This window comes from Notolabrus celidotus, chromosome 3, assembly GCF_009762535.1.
Source record: "Notolabrus celidotus isolate fNotCel1 chromosome 3, fNotCel1.pri, whole genome shotgun sequence".
In the NCBI taxonomy this organism is placed as follows: Eukaryota; Metazoa; Chordata; class Actinopteri; order Labriformes; family Labridae; genus Notolabrus; species Notolabrus celidotus.
Genome location: NC_048274.1, coordinates 29,596,905 through 29,619,949, shown reverse-complemented (window position 1 = coordinate 29,619,949; position 23,045 = coordinate 29,596,905). Strand labels below are relative to the sequence as shown.

The 23,045-nt window shown below is 38.7% G+C and overlaps 1 protein-coding gene across 2 annotated transcripts in view; it reads right to left on the bottom strand.

Moving 5' to 3' along the window:
- Positions 1–23,045, bottom strand: part of luzp2 (leucine zipper protein 2) — a 281,322-nt gene that overhangs the window by 246,593 nt on the left and 11,684 nt on the right. The window lies entirely within an intron of this gene.

The window sequence follows — 23,045 nt, the reverse complement described above, 5'->3', positions numbered from 1 at the left end:
TTTGTTTACACATTTGGCAGCTCAAGAAGTGTGAGCGCTTTGGCCAGCTCTGGAGGTAATATTGTCACCGATGACTCTCGAATAGTGACATTATTAATTTGTTGCCTTAAGTTACCCATTTCCAGCTGAGCAATACCCAATATTTATGTGTAAAATGAGGCTTTATGCCTCATAAGGATTTTATGTTTTCTAATTAATTTCACAGTCAAGGTCTGCTCTGAAGATAATGTGTTCATTTACTTTTGAAGAACTTGTTTAAAAGGGATGAGCAGATAGGAAGTCTATTAAAATAAATAACATTTTATACTACTGGGTGCTCATTTTGTGGTAAAAAAAAAGAATGTTAAGACACATTTTCCATCATTTATAAGGGAGGAGACCTCCTTTGATCACAGTAATGTTCACAGAGCGTGTTGCTCTAGTTAGAAGGCACACTTTCCAGCACACCTTTAGAAAAACACTCATCTCACTGCAATCTTTTAATGTTAGTATTTGCAATCATGGTCATAAAAATCACATTCAGGCCTGGTGGTAACGTTATACCAAAGTCCCAAGGCTGCCTGTGTTGTGAAATGTACTGCAAACCAAAACAGCGCGACAATGTGAGTTCATGTAAGGCCACGGTATCCCATTTCCATTGTCACACCTGGCTCAGTTTTCATCAGTCTAAGCCACATATTGTAAGCTGCAGCTATTCTTTGAGCTCATGCTAATATTAGCAGTGTTTTCAATACATTGATTTTGGCTGCCTGCCAAAATATCAACACTGACCTCTGCATATTGATTTTCTATATTTCTTTTACTATTCAAAATGGGTGAAATCTTGTTTCATGGCAGAGCCGTGCATATCACATTCGCTCATTGCTTCTCTTTCTCTCTCTCTCTCTGTCTCACATTGAAGACAGACCCGTCTCTGAATAGCTCCCCCTCTTCTCTGTGCACATTCAAAATCAAAACATGATTATGCATGGGACTAGGGCAGCACAATATGGGGAAAAATCATAATAGGATTACTTTAACTGAATTGGGATATGATTCAGGATTGGTGGGAATTATCATATTTGCATCAGAATTTTATTTCATTGAAATCTATTAAAATCACGGCGGTGATGCATGTGTTGGGGACTGTAGGAGACAAACACCTTGTCTTAAATCAGGAGAACAACATTCGTAGAATTTCTGTGACCTCTATATGTGGGGCGCTTAGACCACGAGGCCACCAGCACCCCACAGTACAGTTTTCTAATGTTTGGTCACCATTTTTTAACTTCATAGAAACATTATAGTGTCTTCATTTTCAATACTGCACTTTGCTTTTTTGGGATGTCAATAATATGCCCACTGATCATGCAGCCCTACGCAGGTGGAAGGACTGTTGTGGGTTTTTGCCTACAGGGGAAGACATCTGGTTCAACTTCTGATTAAAATCAATCCTGTGTTCAGGCATGGTTGTCATGATGAACACCTCTGCATACATTTGTTGAAACTGATGCTGTCAGGTTATCTCTGATAAACAGGTCCATATGTTTGTCACATTAATCCATTCACATCATATTCATACGCTAATGGCAGAGGCTGCTACCGTAAGGGACCATCAGTATTAATTAAATCCACTCATACACAGTCACACACCGTAGACTTTGTCACCGGGAGCAATTTGGGGTTCAGTGTCTTGCCCAAGGACACTTCAGCACATGACTCCTGGAGCTAAGATCGAACCGCCATCTTCCAAATGGCCGACTTTACCTCTGAGCCACGGTAGCCCTAATCAACACCCAGCATCCAATCAGAACCAAGTGCTAACCCAGAATGTAATGTTTACCTAGTTGCACTTTTCAGCTGTAATGAAAGAGGCAACAATCACACCGTTCTACATGAAATGTTGGCTCTGGAAGACACTGCCATGTAGGTGAAATGAGACTTCACATCCACTAATGTTTCTGTGTATATTTCAAAAGACCAGCTTAAGCCTCTGTGCAAATTCTGGGTCTCTTGGTGATGTCACCCTGAAAAACAGAAGACATTGACTAAACTGACTATATATTTATCTTTACCTCTCCAACGTGAAGCTATGGTTGAAATAAGGGTGAAGGATTATTTACAGTATTCTACTTATTTAATTGATACCACATCATCAACTGGAAAGTTTAAATGCAATGCTTGTTTCTGTTAATTTCATTGCATACTTTCTGTGGTTCTTTTGCAGAATCTATACTGCTGGGCTACTTCCCTCACAATCCTTAGAATAAGCTTCATGACATGCTTCAAAAAACTTGCCTCTCAGTTATACATTTAAATTGATATGAAAAAAAAAGTTGCAACAACTATAACACTCATAAATGCAAGAAAGCATGAAGACGAACTGAAAATGACTTTCAAGATGACAAGAGACGTCCTCAGATTTAAATTGTGTTGACGTGTCTCGTCATAAACAAAGAAAAAACTCCCTCGCTTTTTTTCTCTATGGTTGAATTTACTCATATCATTTTTCAGCATTGGTTGGAATTAGCATATTTATATGCAACCTGGGTTTTGTTTGTTTCTGATGACACAATAACCGGCTATCTGCACACATTTGATTCCACCAGCACACTCCATTTGCAGCTTCACATTACAGAAACATGACTGCTATTGGAGGCTCTGCACAGTATCTCCTCTGTGAGAGTGTTTTAAGGATACCATTTTATTTATGCCTCAATTTCAAGCAAGAGAAACTTGCAGGACACACTTTATAGAATTACAGCTGTAGCAGCAGCAGTAAGCAGCCAGACATCGCTGAGCCAAGTAATAACTGCAACTTTAAAATCGATTCTGTAATGAAACCAGTGTAGAGAAGCTGTGAAAAGAGGCTGATATGGATGAATGAAGTGCGTTTATTCTCTATCAATAATAAGCAACTTATTGGTGGAGGAATTACGCACAAACTGGGGCTGAGTCACAGCTTGTTCTGGACAAACAGCAAATTATTGCCAAAGGAAAGATAAAAGAACAGCGGTCTGGTCTATTTATTCAAATGTACATGTTTAATTGAATAATTCCCCCGTTCAAAATTAAAGACATAATGTTCTGAATTCAATGAAGGAAAACTTGAAGTACAGTCTCATGGCTGTGAAACTGTTTTGTGTGTGGTTGAATTCCGGCCATCATGAAGGGCTTCACTTGTGCGATAAGAGACATTTTGGAATATTTTCCCATTTCTTGTCAGGGAAGAGATTAAGATTAATCACACAGCCAAGAAATAACCTAAGGGGAGAAAACTAAAAGCACTTCACAAGTAAATAATGGAGCAGGAGGAATAAACACGCCTAAGGACTTAACGTTTTCTCTTTGACAGGTATGATGGGAGCTGCATCTGGGGGTTATGAGCTGTCAAAAGAAACCCTCAATTCAAAATTAATTTCAAGGACAGCGTTGGTGATATAAGACCTTCTAAACTGCTTTCAAGCATTCAACATCTCATCTTTTGATAATTTGCTTAATCTTATTGTTTATTTGATCTTTACATTTCACCTCATTTGTACCAAAAGTTGATCAAATCTAAACATGACCTTATACATATTCATTTACACATAGCCACAGGTTTCTCTTTTAAGTCAGATAAGAAATCAAATTTGCCCCTGCTCACGTAAGATCCAATCTAAGGAAAACTTCACACTCAAGCCAAGATGTTAGAGCTACTGCAACAAAAACCTGACAACAACTAAATGTGTCGATCGAGACGTTTATCTTTGGCTGCCGTCTGTTTCTAATGTTAAGCTAGCTGGAGCCGACCACCAACTTATCAAAACAGAGACATCATTTCAGTCTCACTGAGCTGCAGTGTCATTACACTCACCATTAGCTGAGGCTGTAGCTCCAGTTAAGGGCAACTGCCATAATGATATAATGCTCTGCTACCCGGATGAAAACAAACAAAGATGGCATCTTGTGGTGCAGCACAGTTTTGCATTATTTTTATTTAAATATCAAAAGGTAGGTTGTGTCTGGTTAAACTCACAAATAACTACTCGAACAGAGACATGTGTAGTCAACACAGGCATGTGGACATTAACCTGCAAGAAGGACTGAAGGCCAGTGGTGCTGGCTCTGCTAACTTGTCTACACCTTGAAAACCAATTTGACATGGTTGAACAAGTGTTTTCTTACCTTTGGATTAGTTGGTCAGTCGATATTTCAATTTTCATCTAAATGACTCAGAAATGAATAGCTCTGGAACATCCCTACTAGGGATGACCACAATTAATCGATTAATTGATTGTTAAGAAATTACTCGAAACACGCATTTTTGTTATCAATTTTCCGTCACGTGGATCAAACATCATGTGGTCTCATATTACACTCAGCTATCATGGAGGTGTTTTAAGTTTAAAGCATGTTTGGATGTGAATCAGTTGTTAAAGGTGTTGCGCACAGCGGAGATGCTCAGCTGGCGGCTGCGGCTGCGCGTCAGGTCTCCCCGTGCGCTTTTTTAAAAGAGGATCAATACAAAACTGCTGCCAACAACGACATGGACACGAAGGTTCATAACTATAAACTGGACATTTCCCACCTTTGGATACGAAGGCAACAGACAGGTGGGAAATTCAGGTACACTATGTTTGCAGAGCATCAACATCAGAGCCGTCTGAGCTTTTCTGCAGCTGGACTGATTATGACCCGGTTGCGCTCCCGGCTGACACCTGATCAAATACATGTTTATTTTTCTCAATAAGAACGAGTAAGCAGAAAACTGGACACTGTGAGTCTGAAGTAATTTTCTGTTAGTAGTCTCAGCCTTCACTTTATAAAACTATGTCCGTGTAGAATATTTTAATGAGCCTGATAGTTGATAATCTGCGTGTCAAATATGTACCCGTATTCAATCCTGTCAGTTATTTGCATTTTGTTGCTGTAGAAAATATAATTTAGGGGGAAAACAACGTATTTGGCATTGTTTTTGACATAAGAATAATAAAAACAATTTTTATCAATTAATCGATAATTGATCGTTAACATTTCCAAAAATCGATCACGGAAAATACTTAAAATGTACATCCCTAATCCCTACCCATCATCAGAAAGAAATACAAGGCCCTGAATTGATTTGGTTTTATAAATATGTCATGCATATGCATTACACAGCCAACAAAGGGACAGTATTTAGAAAAAGAGACCAGAAACTACAATGAAAACATAAATTACAAATGGTATTTTAAGAATGTAACTATCCTGATGATTCTCAAGCTCTGGAAACAAAAGAAGACAATTTATAACCATGGAAAAGTAATGTTTCCATTCTTTGATTGTCTGTGCAGCAAAATAATGTGACATCTTTTTTTTTATCGTCAAGGTCTTATTAGAAGTACAAAATGAGAGAAAATAGGATTCGTTTTGACTTTTCTTATTTGTATAATTCAGAAAAGCAGTTGTCCTCCTGGATGCTTTAGGATCTGTCATCTTGAAGAATCAATAGAAGACACTCTAATGTCAACAAAGCTAATTGTCTCCTTGTAAAGTTTGCTATAATGTAAGATTCAGTTCCATCTTTCTGCTTGATTTGGAGATGTGCTCATATCTTTAGTTTGTAGATGACATAATTGAACCATTTTCCTGTAATCCAGCAAATAACAATTTCTCTGCAATTCAGAATCCTCAGACTCGACACAAGTTTGTATCTCAAGGAGAACAATGCTCCTTGAGCTGCCAAGCAAACCCTACCCCATTTTTGACAGATTAAACAACTTCACAGTCTCATTTCACACCGACTCCTTATTTAGCCCTAGATGAGGTTTTCTCCATACACCACTGCACTGCTGATGGAGTTACAACTTTTCGGGGGAAGAAAAGGGAGGTATCAGCCCGGTTTGTATTTCAGCCCACCTTGTACAGCTATCTATTGCTTATTGTTGTTAGTTTCAATCATTCGACACTGAAAAACAATTCTTGTCTTCCCAAAATGCATGAAGTGTAAATGAGATGTATGTCTCTTTAATAATTCATATAATTTAACTTTCAAGTTTTTTGTCGTTCCTTTTTCTATACACACTCAGAAGTAAACACATAACATGTCACCCTTGAGAGAAACTCAAAGCTTTTTCAACTACTAAGCGTTTCTGTCATTACTGTCTATAACTCCATGTTGGAATGCTTGTGACAGAATCAGGTCACACAACAAAGTAAAGAGATGGCAGTAATTGGAAGTTTGACACACAAAAGCATTCATAGAGAGGTTTTTTTTCTGAAGCTCCACCTTAACAAGAGAAATATCGATAAAATGTCCCGTCTTAGACTTTCCTGTCTGACAACAGCATGACCTCGACCAGTTTTTGTCTTTTAACATTTTCTAATAGGCAGAGTGGAGTGGCACTTCATTACACTCAACAAGGCTCTGTTGCATCCACAAGGAGACACCTGTTCCACCTGTCAGTGTAAGTGGAAGTGTGGCTAATGTAAACAGTGAGAGTCTGACCTGACCGCGTGAGCAGCTTACGGCTACTATAAGCTTCTCACTGTGCTCGTGGCAAGACACTGATTTTCTGTATAAACTTTGGGACAGGGTGGGTTATATCACTGATTTCGCTGAATAATGTTATGGGTATGCAGTGAAAACTTTGTCTGTGTGTGTGCCAACATGTGTAGCCAAGGTTGACTGGCCATCTGGACGAGTGGGAGTTAGTGTGACCAGCCAGCTCCATGCGGGTGTGTGTGCATGGCAGGGCAATTAATTATTTCATATCCACATTTCAGCCAACAGAGTGACTGTGCAGGACATTAATTGTTACCCAGAGTTTCTATAGTGCAAAAATATCAGTGTTTAAGAGAATCGTACAGAAGAAGGTCCTGGTAAAGTCAATATGCATAACAGCTGTAGCGGTCCTGCCTGCAATAAATGTGTGTGCAGTGACTCCTGTTTAATGTAGGCCTACTTATGCTGCTGTAAATCATTCCATAAAAATTGATTTCCATTAGTTGAACATGGTGCATCTTTAACAACAAGCCTCCTCCACACATACTCACTCACGTTTGTGTAAACTGAATAGAAGGGAAGTCATCCAAAAAGCAAGCGCTGCTCTCAGGAAACTTTCGTTTTCAACATTTTTTATGAAAAAGAAAGTCACTTACAGAAAAGCATACCAGCAACAGGCCTAGTGGGCAGGCAGGTTTGTAACAGACCGGAGGAGAGGGGAGGTGTTACATTTACATTTCTATTCTATTCAGTGGGACCCAATGAAGGGCTCAGGCTAAGTGTATTATATAGATACAGACATACCTTTGACAATCACAAAATACACATAACACAGCTTCACCTGAAAACAGCTATCACATACGCCCACGTGCTGTCGGCATTAAATTACACAATAAAGCCCACCGGCTTATTTCTGTGGTGATCCTCTGTGGGAGGGCAAGGTGACAAATGAGGTATGCACGGGGAGTGAGAATTAAGACAAGGTGATCTGGGGAGAGCTCGCAGGCATCTTACTCGTACACAAAGAAGTCCCATTGCTGAGTGCACAATGGTTAACTGTAAAACTGGAATCTCAGCTCAAATACCACAAGGACCAGAGAATGCTGCAAGGTTCAGCACCGTGGACAGCACTCGATGCTCATGTCCACCAGCATACAGCTGTAGGGAGTCCTAAGAGTGCCTATTATCAGACACACTGTGCATAGCAGAAATGTGGTATGCCTCAAAAACCGAAAACGCCTTACGCTTGTACATCCCATAACATGTCTGAACTTCAGAAATGCTACAAATGAAATGTTTTCAAGATTTTAATGTTTTATTCCTCAGTAATCAAAGAGGCACAGACCTGTGTCAAGCGATGTACATGTTCAACTAAAGTATTTCAATCGGAGCTAATATTGTTCCTTTAGATATGAAGAAAATGTCATGTTGACTGGTCCACTCATGTGGTGATATGGGTGGAAAGATGGGTCAAACAAGCACAGGACCTGCATCCAGAAGACAAGTGTGGTCAAGGGACACAGAGGGTGGATTCCTGGGTTAAAGAGCTTTATTAAATATTTAGTACACAGCAGGGTCCCAAGTGGTCATGCATGTGCCACAAAGGTTGCCGATACACCTTCAACTGAAACACCTGAGTTTGGAATTCATGCTCAGTAACACAAATAAAGGGAGCAGATCCACTGACAAGATTTTGTATGTTGTAGTTTTATGACAATTCACAAACTACCGTGAGGCTGGATTGACTTTTGCAGTCATTATACAGATACTCTTACCTTCTCAACAGGCTGTGTGAGTGTATTTCTAATTCACTGTTTATATAAAGTTAAATAAGTTTACCAAAAAAAATATTTCAGAATTAGAAGATGTGTTTATGCCAAAATATAGATGTGTTTTATTGGTGTTTTTATCATTTTGCCTTTAAACCATGAGCAAAAAGAGTATTCAAAAAAGTTGTGAAATGCAAAGTTGGACGTTCTTAGTCTCAGAGTCTAGTTGTAACTTGTATTATCAATCAACACACTTAATTAAATTCTCCACTGCAATGTGTTTTTACTTATCCATGTCTAAGCACCATATGGGTTTCAAATTAAGTGTACATATAGATAATATAATTTGGGACAGTGCCATCAGCTTGTGAATGCAGTATAACAGCTCTGGCTCCTCTCCAAGTTCAGCCAAATGTGTTTCCTCTTCATACAGAGGGGGAAATGCAAACCTCTTCTTTGTCTGCAGCTGAAACAGACTGCACTGCCAAAACTGCTTTAACCTGGTCAAATTATTCATTTTCAGCAAGACGGAATACCTCAGAGTCAATTTTGCCAGCTCAGGTTTAACCACAGGTTCATGTTTGCTTAAAAGCTAAGAACTCCAAAAGCCCAAATCCACTGCATATAAGAAAGCAGGGAATTGAAATTAGATCTGAGAGAAGCAGAGTGTGTGTGGACTCATCTGTCATGACATGAGAACAGACATCTCTGATTGCTTTTCTTTCACACTTATCTCCGATAAAAGCATAATATGTTGGCACAGGAGATTTGTTGGTGTTCAACACTTGGTTTGCTGTGATAAGCATCTTCTCACTAACATGGGTGTGAGGGAAATGTTTCAGATAATTACTACATGAAAAGAAAACTCCAGAATAGTGTTTATGTTTATATCAGCTCATTAAAGAAACACTTATTAAGTATCCACCGATGCAGAAAGAGGACCTCTGATTTAATGGCCATTTACTAGCAAGTAAAGTGTCTCACAATCTATTTAGCTTAAATGTTCCAGTTTTTCTTTTTCAACTTGACTAATATATTGACTCTTGTGCAGGTTGCACTATTAGATTTAGTACAAGCACTTCAATAGTTATTTTCTGGTCTTCTTCCCATTCAAAGTGTTTTTTTTTTTCATTCACTGTTCCCAGATGCTACAATGCAAAGTACCAACCTACTCATTAGGATCTGATCTAATCACCTTTACCACAACACACAAGTTAAGTGGACAACACACCTACCACTCTGGCTGTGGATTCAGGGAGTTAAAGTATATAAAAGGGTTAGGTTTTTTCTTGTTTTTTTAAGTGGGGTTGTATAAGGTACTTGTCAATAGTAAGTGTATTACCAAAAATTGCCAACTGTCATGAAAGCTGGACTATCAGCCACTGCTGACGGGTCAACACATTTAAACTAATTCTAAGGAAGTCCAACTTAAGGATTCAAAAAGCTCTCAGCACGTCAAAAGAAAGGCAACAAAGACAAAACCAGACATTGTTTGCTGCTGTCGATTTTCTTTAAAGCAAACTTTAATAAAATAAACAGAAGTATTTTATTTTGTTAACTCTCGCATGGTTTTGGTTTTGGTCTTGTCTTGGTCTCGCCCTGCCTTGGTCTTCGTCTGGACTCGGCCTCGATCCCTACATGTCTTTGTCTTGTCTTGGTCTCGGTGCACTTTGGTCTCGGGCATGTCTTTGTCTCAGTTAATGTGGTCTTGACTACAACACTAATTAAACACAAAAGTAACAGACTACTATCCAAATGAGCAGTAATTCAACCACAGAAAGGCTCTGTAACCTGTTGTTTATATATTGTTCTGTCTATACAGGACCCAGCTGATCCTGGCTGCTCTGAGCTGCACTAAGCTTCAAACACGCGTCCTGTGTAGCAGGGGGCACGCCATCGGACGGAGCAAACTTCCGGCGCAGCCATAACGTAATGTGGCGCATCCTGTACAAACTGGGGGTTAGGATTGTTTATGTAATGTGTCGTGTCAGGAAAAGTAACAGTCTTCATGCCACACAATTAATGCTAAATTAGCAGCAGTGATAATCTATGTGAACAAATGAACAGGCTTTCTGGAGACAAGGCACAGCACTTAAATTTTCAAAATAGAGTGTCAGTTACACAAACATTAGCTTTTGGGTTGGGTTTCTTAAAATTAGCTAAATGATGTGGTAGCACTGAGCCCCTCTGGAGCAGTTGATAGCCTAGCTTCTCTTCTGCTTCTCCAGAGGGGTTCTCAGCAAAGGAGCCTAACTGATCGTCATCCCCTGTGGGTAATACACTTACTATTGACAAGTACCTCACACACACACATCCCTTTAATATACTTCTACTCCTTGCAGCTGGAGTCGACACATGATCGATTTCAAACACATCTGTACTCTGCAAGAAATAACGGTTTGGGAAATGATTAAATTTGTAACAAAAATCTAAATTAATGTTGTTTCCATTGTAAGGATTCAGATAAGGTGTGAAACGTGAAAAATAAAAGCTAAATATAAAGTACTGCTTATTCTGATAGCCAAGGACAACAAAAAAAAGACACCTACTTAATATTCTGCGACAGCGCAACGGTGGCCTCATAACTGTGTCTGACATTTCTGTAGGGCACTGATATTTTACCGGTTTCAGACTTGCAAACACAGTTTTAATCCAGTCAGTGGTTGCTCAATGAGCCTGAACTAATCATGTGTTGTTATTTATTTAACAAATGTGCTTTCGGTGCGATTCACCTTTTTCTCCATCAAATAGAGATAGAGAAAAACACCAGAACTCTAACAGACTGAATACTAGAATGAACTATCAGTTTTAGGCCTAAAATGCTGGGGAAAAGGGTGACGACAATCGTAAGAGGAGGTTAATTCTGCTTATCAGTCGTTTCTTCCACATCTAAGTCATCATTTCAGCACATTACTACTGGATCTTTATAAACCTGCATCCTAATAACATATTAGGGTCACAGTTCTGTCTCAAAAACGATTGTCTGGTTCCCTGATAAACATTAAAATGGGTTTGGCCGGCAGTAATTATTCCTCCAGTTCACCATGTCCAGTTAGTAATTCCTTTCTAATGAGCTTCTTAATGGAGAGGGATCCACAGTCCACAGTCTGCACAAATATGTAATCAGAGTTTATCTAAGATTATTTTGAGGCTGCTGCCGCCTGAGTCTGAGAAAAATCAAATGTCTATCTACCAAAGTTACTCTCTTTTTCTTATGAAATTTACTATTTCCCCAGACAGAGTCTGGGTGCTAAGCTACAGAACAGTTGAGGCATTTAGTTTCAGAGGTAGGGAATTTTGAACTTAAGGACTAAATTTGGAAGATCCCCACTTGATTTGGATAATCCAGACAGCTGAAGCCTCGTATAACCTTCAAGAATACTGAGCAAAAGTAGCACTGTGGAGTTTTTTCCCCAGTATACAACATTTGAGGCGCATTTGGATGCAAACACTTAAAAGGCAAGTGTAATAACAAGTCAGCACAGTCTATTTTAATGGTTATATGTGAAACATACTTGGAAGAAATTGTAATCTACCCTTGAAAATCCGAATTAGTATTCATGGTGGCAACAAATAGCCAAATAACATTCAAATTCACAGCCAGCAGTTATATAACAAAAGCAGTGATGCCTAAAAAAAGGAGTGTGCGATGAACGCTGCTCCAATTTATTTGTATCCAAGTAATTAGCTATGAGTGTTGTTCTGCAATTACAAAACATCCTGTGTTCTTTCTTTTCTTTGTATTTTCATCCTACAAGGAACTCTGGGAGTGTATTTTGAGATTCTTCAGTGAGATGAGGAGGCTGAGGCTGACAGACAGCTTCTGTCTATGTGACCGTAGTCCCCGAATGACAGTGATGGAATTCATTAATCATTAGCAGCCTGCAGGCATCTGACCCACACCCAATATGCCTGCTGTGAAGCCTGTTAAACTGAGCCAGTCAGCTTGTGCCTCCACACATGGATACCAAGATTATTGGGTTACACAAATATAGATCTGCCAAAAGGAATAAAACGATGTTATTGGGTTTTCAGGTTTTCTCATCTTTAACATTCCTCCTCTCTGTCAGACCCACCTGTGCTGTTTCAACACGCCATCCTTCACCTCCCCTTGGCACATGGTAATATGTAGCACGAATCGTGATGTGAGTGGCCAATTTTAGAGCAGCACAGAGGGGTCCAAGAGGGAGTGAAATGATTTAAAATGGAACTAACTTCAACCCTCAAGCAGACCTCGTAATTGAGAATGATAAGAAATGATAAAACTTAGACATTAAAGTAACAGATAGTGCATTTGAAAAGAGATATTTTTAGAACTCAGGGGAAGTCATGTCTTGCTGTGATTTGTTTTCGTTACACTTACATATTGTAACACTTAACTTTTTGTTGTGCTGTGTGGAAGGGAAACAAAAAGTGATTGCAAAACATTGCTGGTATGATCTCCCTCCTCCCACCCATCTTTTTGTTGCTATGCTACAGTGCCTCGGCCATTGAAGAGTCGATCTCACAAAAGGTCCCTTGAGGTTTTAGAGTTAGCGAGCAGCATTTTAGAAAGTCATAAGGAATCCCAAGAAGAATTCCGGCTGGAAGATAATGGTGGTGTTTGAAAATAACTATAGGAATGCAGCACCAGGCTGAGGTTCAAAAATAAGAGGATAAAAAACACTATTGTGGTACTGTGCAATCTTTGTCTTAGGTCTATAATAAAGCCGCTGGGTACGATAGTGTTTCTGATCAATACCAGTTTCTGAAAATATAGCTTCACTAGAAATCTCAGGTGCTAAGATTTTTTTTTGGCAGGAAGAAATAAATCACTCGTGTCTTGGTGCACTGACAGTAAACCACAAGGAAAGCTTCATATCATGGTCACCTCTTAAACCGGACTCCTGAGCCATCTTAGCAGTGGCTCCTACATATAAATATTGCACATAGCAAGTAATCAGGGTCACAGGGGAGCTTTATGTGCACACGTTTGTTGCCTGCAGAGTCAGCATTCTATCTAAGGAACACCTTTGTTTGGACTCAGGAAAGAAAGTGGAGCAACTGAATGAAACTTTCACAGAGAAAAGGTCATAGAGAAAGAGGTATGAAAGCAGAGACTTTTCTCTTGAAAAAGTAAGAATGTGAAGTTCCAGTGATCATCAGTTCAATGTTATTCTGTCAAGACCAAATACCTGCGTTTCAATAGCAAGTCTAAACTGTAAAAACTGATCCAAAGCCTTATTTTGGGAGGTATAAACGTGTCTTAACAGAAGAAAAAGACTCATTCAACAAAAATAGCCAAACTTCTGTTAAGTTAAATGTTCACAACTTCAAGCTGTATTTGATTGGCTTTTTAAAAATTGCATTGGTTTGAATAAAGAATGTTCTGATCCCAAAACTCATAACAAGGCTTTGAAACTGACTTAACACTGTATTGTTCTTGTTACCTGACAAGGTTTGATAGTTGTGATACAGACCAATTCAGATGGAATATTGACATTCAGTAACATACACTTCATGGAATATCAAATTCAAGTTACTCTCAGAAAAACAAAATTTGTGTAATTTAAGAGTGCATACGTTCAGAGTCCCTCAAAGGAAAGAAACTACTCTTGTTGGATCAACACAAACATTTAGTCACCATGTCAGGTTTGCTGTATAAACTTTAAAAGTAAGTTGGCACAAGGGACAATGCTGGTGTAAATATTTATCGAGCAGTAATATTAACAGTCAGTGAGGCTCTTTGTGGTCAAGGTGAAGCCTCAAATCTTCCAACAGGAATCTGAAAGCTCTTCATAAGTCGTTCACGACCAAAGGTCAAACAGCTTTGACATTTCTAGCCCCCTGGCTCTCAAACACCCTGAGGATCTAAGGCTGCAGCATCAAATATTTTACAAAGATTTCTTAAATATGGGAGTAGAATGTTATTTATCATTATCAATAAGTTGCAGGATGTTATTTATGTTCCTGGGTTTAATGCTGTAAGCCCCAGAACCTGTATGGAAAACACCAGAATCTTTGCATGCCAGATTTCCTTCACCTAGCAGGTATCACAGAGTAGATAAGCATGGTTTGTTCTATGGCTTAATGCTAACTGTATTGTTTTAACATAGCATGACACGTATGCTGACTGTTTGTGAACATGTTTTGTTCGGCAGTACGCAGTTTCGCTCATCAAAAAAGCATGCAAAGCAATATAAGTGTTCCATGGGGTTCTAGCCAGGTCTGATAAGTTTCCATCCTGAAGTGAAGCAGGAGCAACATCCGCCAATTTCAAAATAAAAAACAATGAGAGAAGGGCACAGCTAAAAACCTGCCACAGGATCACCATATTCAGCACCTATAACCCATCAGATAAAAACACTACTAATATTAGAAAATAGAAAATGTAGCCTACACAACAGATGAGAAAAAAAGCTTGTTAAAATAATCCTGCTCATCTACAGCTACAACCTCCTTCCTCTCCTGAGATCACAGGCAACAGAAACACAGTTTTAACTCTCATCTAAAGCGAAAGTTTAACTAACGATGACCAAAACGAAACTTAAGGATTCAAAAGTCTCTCAAAGCGCGTCAAAAGAAAGGCAACAAAGACAAAACCAAACCTTGTTTGCTGCTGTCAATTTTATTTAAAGCAAACTTCAATAAAATAAACAGAGGTCTTTTATTTTGTTAACTCTCATGATGATTTTTCATTGATATATATGGTCTTGGTCTTGTCTCGGTCTCGCCCTGCCCCGGTCATAGTCTTGACTTGGCCTCGATCCCTACATGTCTTGGTCTTGTCTTGGTCTCGGTGCACTCTGGTCTCGGGCATGTCTTGGTCTCAGTTAATGTGGTCTTGACTACAACACTAATTAAACACAAAAGTAACAGACTACTATTCAAATGAGCAGCAATTCAACCACAGAAAGGCTCTGTAACCTGTTGTTTATATATTGTTCTGTCTATACAGGACCCAGCTGATCCTGGCTGCTCTGAGCTGTGCTAAGCTTCAAACATGCATTGTCTGTAGCAGGGGGCACGCCATCGGACGGAGCAAACTTCCGGCACAGCTACGCGGCGCATCCTGTATAAACTGGAGTTTAGGGTTGTTTATGTAATGTGTCGTGTCAGGAAAAGTAACAGTCTTCTTGCCACACAATTAATGCTAATTTAGCAGCAGTGATAATCTATGTTAAGTGCTTGATTCTGATTGGCCATAATGTAATAATATTTAATAGCAATGATATGCTTTGTCTTGATAGCAGACCATTGCTTAGTAGAATAGACCGTTGCTATGGATGTGGCTCTAATTGCAGGCTCTGGACGTCCAACTATCACCATTAGGGAATTTATTTATTTATTAATAAGCAGCTGTGTAATAGGCGGGGTAATTAAAGTGAGCAGTGATCCAAAGTGAAACAAGACCTCTCAGCCCTATCACAACCCACTCAGCATATGTGTATCCCTTACTTAACATGCAAAGGAATGTATGTATTTAATCTAAGCAAAGACTGTTAGCATGCTGTGTATACGTGTAGGTGTAAAAGTTTCACTGTGCTCCACTGTAGTTAAAAGTCGAAAGCATATTTTGGCATCAATTGCTTTTTAGTGGATTGGTGCTGAAACTGATGTCAGAGGGAACTCAGAACTCTGTGCTGTTTTTATTGATGCCAAGGGCTGCTACAATCCTAATATTTTCACTGTCATTATCAGGGTAGTCTCTGGAAAGGCAGTTTAATATTCTCTTACGACCGCACTGTGTTTTTGTTAAACATAAGTCAAGGGGTAAAGGGCATGCAGGGACTACTTTCAGGCAGAGATTAATAAACATTTGGTGCACTGCTGAGTATTTACTTGCGGGACCATGATAAACACTAAATAAACTGCAGCTTCATTGTTCATAGCATTGAAAGGAGGTGTCGCCCGCTGCAGAAACTCATTGATTTTCCAAAATGTCAAAAATGAGTAAGCTTTATCAGACTTTGGCCACACAGGCAATACTTGTTATTCTTCAATTTTCAGTGCAATCTGTTTTGTTTGGAAGCCCATTGTGCCATGAGATGCCAAAATCATTCACATTCACAGTCAGCTGTGGTGTTTGCCTCTTGAGTAAGACATAAAGGTCAAAGACTTCTGTGTCGCTGAAGCTTTGAGAGTGGAGTTTCATGTAGCTGGTGTCTTTGTCAGTCACGAATCACATTAGTGAGAACATGTTCTTTCTAAATACTTTCAGTTTCTCTTTTCCATTAAAACACTCCTCTTTATGTCAGGCTGCGTTTTCAAGGCTGAGGTTAAGTGCACAGTTTTTTGTACAGTCTCCTCGTCAACACACACAGACACAGAAACAGAGAAGTTATTCAATGTACCAAAATCTACAGAAATCAACAACTTGTGAAAATGTAACAACTAAAACTGTAGCCTGCTTGCATATGGTTTCTGCCCTGGATCAAGGTTTGTGGTATGGATGCACCAAGAACTCACACCCCCAGATAAAGACCAGATGGTAGTGAATAAAAAAACACCTTGACATAACAGCTTTTTGTGCGGGAACATCTGTCAAGCCGCCCTAACACTGATCCATCTCTAAATGTGAAGGGAAAATAACAAATCCTGCTTTTAAACAGGGCAAGGCTGCATTGGAAAGTTATCTGCAACCTCTGACTATAAGTCTCTGGGCTTTTTATTAAGGCTTTGGCATGAGGCAGTGGGCTAATTAAGCAAATTCATTGAATTAATGGTCTCTCCCTAACCTCCAGATTTCTAGACGGTGCCTGGCTGCTTTAGAAAGCTGTTACTGCCAGCAAGAAATGCCGCAGAGAGCAAAGAGTCAATATGATAAATCTGCGCTCATGCTTCTAAATTCTTATTTGCAGACAATGCACACAAAGGATTTATTCAGCAGAATAATCATTATAACTTCAACCAGACTCTGCAGTATAAAAATTAATGATGACTGACAGCATTTTTTTCAGAGTAACAACTCGGGTTCATATTTCAGTTTCTATTTTCATGGAAATAGACCCTGTGTGTATTGTTGGTACTGAGGCTAAAAGGATGAAAGACTATTCTACTACAAACATATTTCTCTCCGCACGGAAATGCACGTGCTCTGCAAACCCATTACTATTTGGCAAAGATGTAATGTCCTCACAGCTTTAATGAAAGATATCCATATTCCAATTGCAGCATTTTCCCCTCACCTCTAAACTCGAATCATCATGCAGCGCTCATGTGCCTAAAGAATATCTCTCCAAACACAAAGGATTTCTCAACAATTTTTCTCTGCTTTTAAGGATAAAATAGTTGCTTTCTGAATAACCTTTGATTGACTAGATACTTCAAATATTATTATATCAAAGAATGATATTCAGCAATATTATTGTTGAAACACTGTAAACTAAAAGTGAAGAAGCAAAAGAACTGGTCACACAAACAATCCATTTAGGCTTTGGTCAACTTCCCATTTTAACCTGACAATACAGACTCCTTACGTCTTTTAATAGGTTCATAAAAAATTATATCATAAACACAAGAACTTATGGATAAACTGTTGAGACAAAGGAGGCTGTCCTTGAGTTTACAATCCTATTCTTCATAGCAAAGGTAAGCAAGTAAAGTTTTATCTATATTCCACTTTTAAAGCTCCTTGAGGATCCTCCTTGAGTGTTATCTCTTTATTGATCTTGTCCTGTGCTGTCTGATTAATATTTTACATCCCGCTTTCTGTGAACAGTCAAATGAATCTCTTATTGTGAATATCTGCTGTGGGAAAAGTTACAAAACAAAAGGGAGGGGTTCTTCAACATGCTGTTCATTTTTTTTGTCTAGCACCAACCTCCTCACAGTAGTTACAGGCATTAAAGATTACAAGAAAGAAGTAGACAGTCCTTTTCTTTATGGTCTTGTTTGCACTTGCAGGTTATACAGAGGCACCACTGTTAATTTGAGTCTGTTTCATAACTAACTAAAACCTGCTCACAGGAGCTTTAAAGTATTGTTACAGAGTGCCCCACACGTAGAAATAAGATAGATCAATACATAAAAATTATAATAACAAAAAAAAAGACAACAAGCAAACTGGATAAATAAATACTAATAACTATGATGTTAAACAAACCAACATACGAGAAAGAGAAGGGGGAAACAAGAAGGCTTGTCCATACAGATGAGCTTTCAGGAGCCTGTTGAAACAGTCCAAAGGTCACCATCCAGTCGTAAACTGGTGACCTTATGGTTGTACGGTTCACTCAGCTCCCAAGAGACAAGAAGTTTTCTTCGTTGCATTGTTGGCTACAGATGTAGAAAGCACATGTTGTTGGTGAATATACAGGATGTGTTAAGAACTCAAAGCCAAATGCAAATTTGCCTCTGAAGGAAAGTGACTGAGCGCTCTATCAAAACAAAACTGTCTGCTGAGGTACTTAAAACTTTCAAAGGTACTTAATGTTGCTTCTTTTTAAATCCTATTTATTTTTTCCTTTTATGCTGACTCCCACCTCCTATATATCTTATTTTGCCTCCTCAAGTCTTACGTACAGCGATCTAGATTGCCCCGCTGAACTTTCACTGACCTCAACTAATTTAATCCTGACGCAACACAATACAGCTATTAGCTGTCTATTTGTGGTACTGTAACCACATATTTATCTATTTACATGAAAAATATCATTACCATTCGCCAATTAATTTGGATGATTTCTTAATTTTGCACACATGGGGATGATGTGTGAAATGTGATGAGTAAATTCTGGGTTTTAAGAAGAATGACTGTAGGCAAGAATGAAATAACAAAAATAAGACCTTTACAAACACTCCTATATGCGTATTATGTTAAGGTTCAGTAAGGTTATGACTTTCTCTGTATTGTTTAAAGCAGGAAGAGGACTCCAATCAAAAGGCTGCATCAGATATAAGGGTCAGTGACATGGCTCTGCGTCTTGTGATGAATATTTTTGAGCTCAAGAGCACATGTAATGTGCGACATGCAATAGGTCAGAGAATACATTAACATGAAGTCATTATTTAGATGTAGAGCTGCAGTGGAATGAACAATGAGATGAATACTGTTTGACGGTCTGCAGTGAAATATACATTAAAGTCGCTCTGCCATTTTCATTACATTTTATCATTAGTAGAGTGTCTTTATAGTAAAAAGCTTGAGAAGAGTTATCTTCCATGTGAGGAATATAATGAGCGCCTCACTTCTCCCTGCTACTGATACTAAAGGTCCATCTCATTAGAAAATCAAATATTGTATCAGGCAGGTCACTGTTAATGTTCTGAATGTATGATAATGCACTTAAAATAACCACTTCTAATGAGGAATAATGAGCTCCTCTGCTTTCACACTCTGTTAAAGTAAAATATGAAATGCATTAGGTGAACTTTTGTACAAGGCCGCCATTAAGACAAATACTAAAAAGGGCTGTTAACTGAACACACCTACACACTTCAACGTGCACAAACTGTTTCACTCTGTCAATTATGATCTCAGGTCTCTTCAGGACAGAGCTGTTAATTAACATCATGATATTGAATGCAGTTCGTCACTTGGATAACGAGCTGCAGTGACTTGCAATTTAAATATTTAGTTGATGAGATTTTCAAACAAAATTAAAGACTCCAACATTTCAAACTTCTCAAGATTTAATTTTTGCAGACTTTTGTTTTCATCTAATAATGTTGGGGATGCAGGATACATAAATTCCAGATCTATTATGAGAATATTTGTTATTCTGATAATAAAATCTTAGAAACATCTAATAAAAGTTGCTTTCATTTACTTGTCAGCAAGCCAACACACTTCGACACAGTATAGGTGGAGCTAAGCAACCCAGCATTCCATAGAGAAGATGAACCACAACATGCTGATGAGAGTAAAATTGGCTTCACCAGCATTCATTTTTTCACTGTTTCAGAGGAAGATGATACTTTTACAGTTTGTAAAAACTGGGCCGCAAGTTTCAACACAACCAATCTTTTTATTTACCTGAAAAGTCATCATCGCAACGAATGTGTACAGAAGAAACATAAAGCAGCAGTAGCTCGGCTAGCATTAGCACCACAGAAACGGTGAGTGCCTTAATGCCAGAGACACCCCCATTTGTGCAGATAGAGCTATGCAAATGTGCTATTTAGACAAAATCGTTTTTTGGACCTGGCTGTAAACATTATTATTTCTTCTATAAATATTCCACATTTTCAAATACTAAAAATTAAAAATAATAATAATGGTAATTTTAGTTTGTATCTGCAACCAGCTAGGCTCAAAAAACAACAAAAAAACCATGTTGTTCATCCCTAGTGACAGTGAGTTAGCAGCTTTGAACTAACTGTCAGACACAAACAGCAGTTTCAAGCCGTCATCTAGTTCTAGGAAACAGTGACTAACATTTTGTACTATTGTTTGACCTCTCAGTAAATGATTGTTTGATTTCTCAATTTAGGGACTGATTTCATGGAAATTAAACACAAAAATAATAAGGGGGATAATTGTTATTTGCAGCCTTTCATCAATTTTAATTTGAAACTGTTACAGCTAGCTGTTCAGTAAATGTGTCACAGTGCTGTTTGCTGCTGGTGCTAACTGGCACTGTGATGTGTTTCTGCTCAAGGTGCTGTTGGCGTCCGTTAGTAAATGGCACGTACATGTCAGGTTCACCTTTAAGGACACAGTCTCCAATTATCCAGAGTTCAGAAACCCCTCACTGCTTTCACCAATGTGTCGGGAAAAGTGTGACTCCTTTGAGACAAGAGACACGACTTTTCTGTACCTTTTTATAAACCAAAAGATAGACAGATGTGTGTCAAATATTCTCTCCTAAGAGTCACAACAGCCCGTACCTTTAAATAACAAAGCAGTGAATTTAATATGAAACACAGACTGACTCAATGACTGTTCAGCTAAGGTGAGTCACATGATGTCAGTGACTTTGAATGTGCCGTCATTGGTAGTACCATGTGTAGGCTACAAGTTTCTGCCTCTGAACCTTGAGCCTGGTGGGATTTTCCTGCTACAAGGAGTCTTTGTTTTTTAACACAGACTAAAGAATTATGCAGCAACATGCTGTCGGCGACAACTCTGTAAGCAAAAACAACTTTCAGAAAGGATTCACCAGACAATTCCATGAGCATGCAGATTTGAGGCAAGACACGCACAGCTAACAAAAACACAAATAGGCATGTGCAGAAGGGAATCTCTGAATGCATAATTCATTAAACCTTGAAGCAGAAGGGCTCTAGTGGCAGAGGACAGTGATGGGTTCCACTTCTGACAGCCAAAAGCAAGAAGATAGTGTCGTGCTAAAGTGGGGATTTGACTGCTAAAAAGTGACTGATGATTGAGGAGTGAAGAAGTTGACTGACACGACAAATCTCTCTTTCAGATGGTTAGTGAACTGAATAAACTCATGGGTTCCATGTAGTGTCAAATATCCCTGCTTGTGGTTATGATGGAACGGAGGGAGGAAACAAGGACACAACAGAACAAATTTTAGAGGAGAAATATGTGTATGTTTGCAGCTTGATTATAAGGCAGACAAAACTGTCTCTGTAGGCCTGAAATCAGACATTTAAGTATGCAGTGCTGTGTCTGACAGGTTTACTGAATCAAGTGGCAACAGAGTGTCTGCTTGAGACAGCAAAACGCTCAAAAAACTCCTTTATAGATTGGTACAAATTGGTCACAGATTGCTCCAAATGAGCTGTTAATTTTTTGAGACGCTTCTCATCAATGTACAAATTCAGACATAGGAAAGACTTATAAGAGGGAAGGGTAAAGAGCACCTCATAACAACGGATAAGACAAGGGAAGAATGTACAAGTATGAGCGATCTACTTATGAGTTATTGCTGCTACTCTGGAGAACATACTGTTTTCAAACACCACCACCAGTTTTGTAATGAAATTTGAACATAAAACAATTGCTGCTGTAATGAACAAAGACATGCAATTAGACTTTATTTATAATGTTGCCCCCCCTCCCAAGAAGTCCTAAGTCATTCAGCATCTGAATGAAATCAGACAGACGGCAGACAGCAAACAGACAGCACCATCTGGACAGCTCGGTATAAACAAACAAGACTCCAACAGAACAGCACAACAGCAAGATTATTAGCTAGTTGTTGCCTCAATTGCTCATGTTTTCTCAATTTGAGAGAGCAACTTAACATCTGGTGTAAATTCTGTCAGGGCGATGTTGAAAATATTTTAACTTTGGATGGAATTGATGTCTGGCTTTATCGGTAGCTGCCATAGTTGATTGATAAAAGGATAATAATGAACAAATATTTGGGGGTTTTCAGACTAAATGTGAACCATGCAATTTATTTTAACCAAAACAAAGCTGACTAATTAACCATGTTAAATAATTTGACCTAAATATTGACCAAAATACTCTTAATTTCAGCCTGCATAGGTTCTCAGACATACAGGTCACAGTAAATCAGATCTAATTCAAAAGGCAACTGAACTTGTTTGTTCTTGATGTAGTTACAAAAACCTGAACCACATCTAGCTGCTTTTTGGATAAAAATTTGAATGTTAATTACTTTCTTTTAGCATAATTGAGTAGCTCAGTGTAATCAGTCAGCCTGGAATCATTTAAAGACATTATTAACTGTCTCTCTGGCTGTGCGAAATACTCCATTCTGATTGGTCAAAACCCCACTAAAAGCAGATCACATCAATCCCTGTCCCACTTGTTTATATGGTTTATGATTCCACCTGTTGACACTGCAGTAAAGAAGTTAGTTTCCAACAGAATCTGTTAACAACTTGGAGAATAGTTTGAATATTACTCTCACTTTATTTGGAGAGCACAAAACTTTAGATTTGTGGTTCATGGCTGACCGGTCACCGGCAGA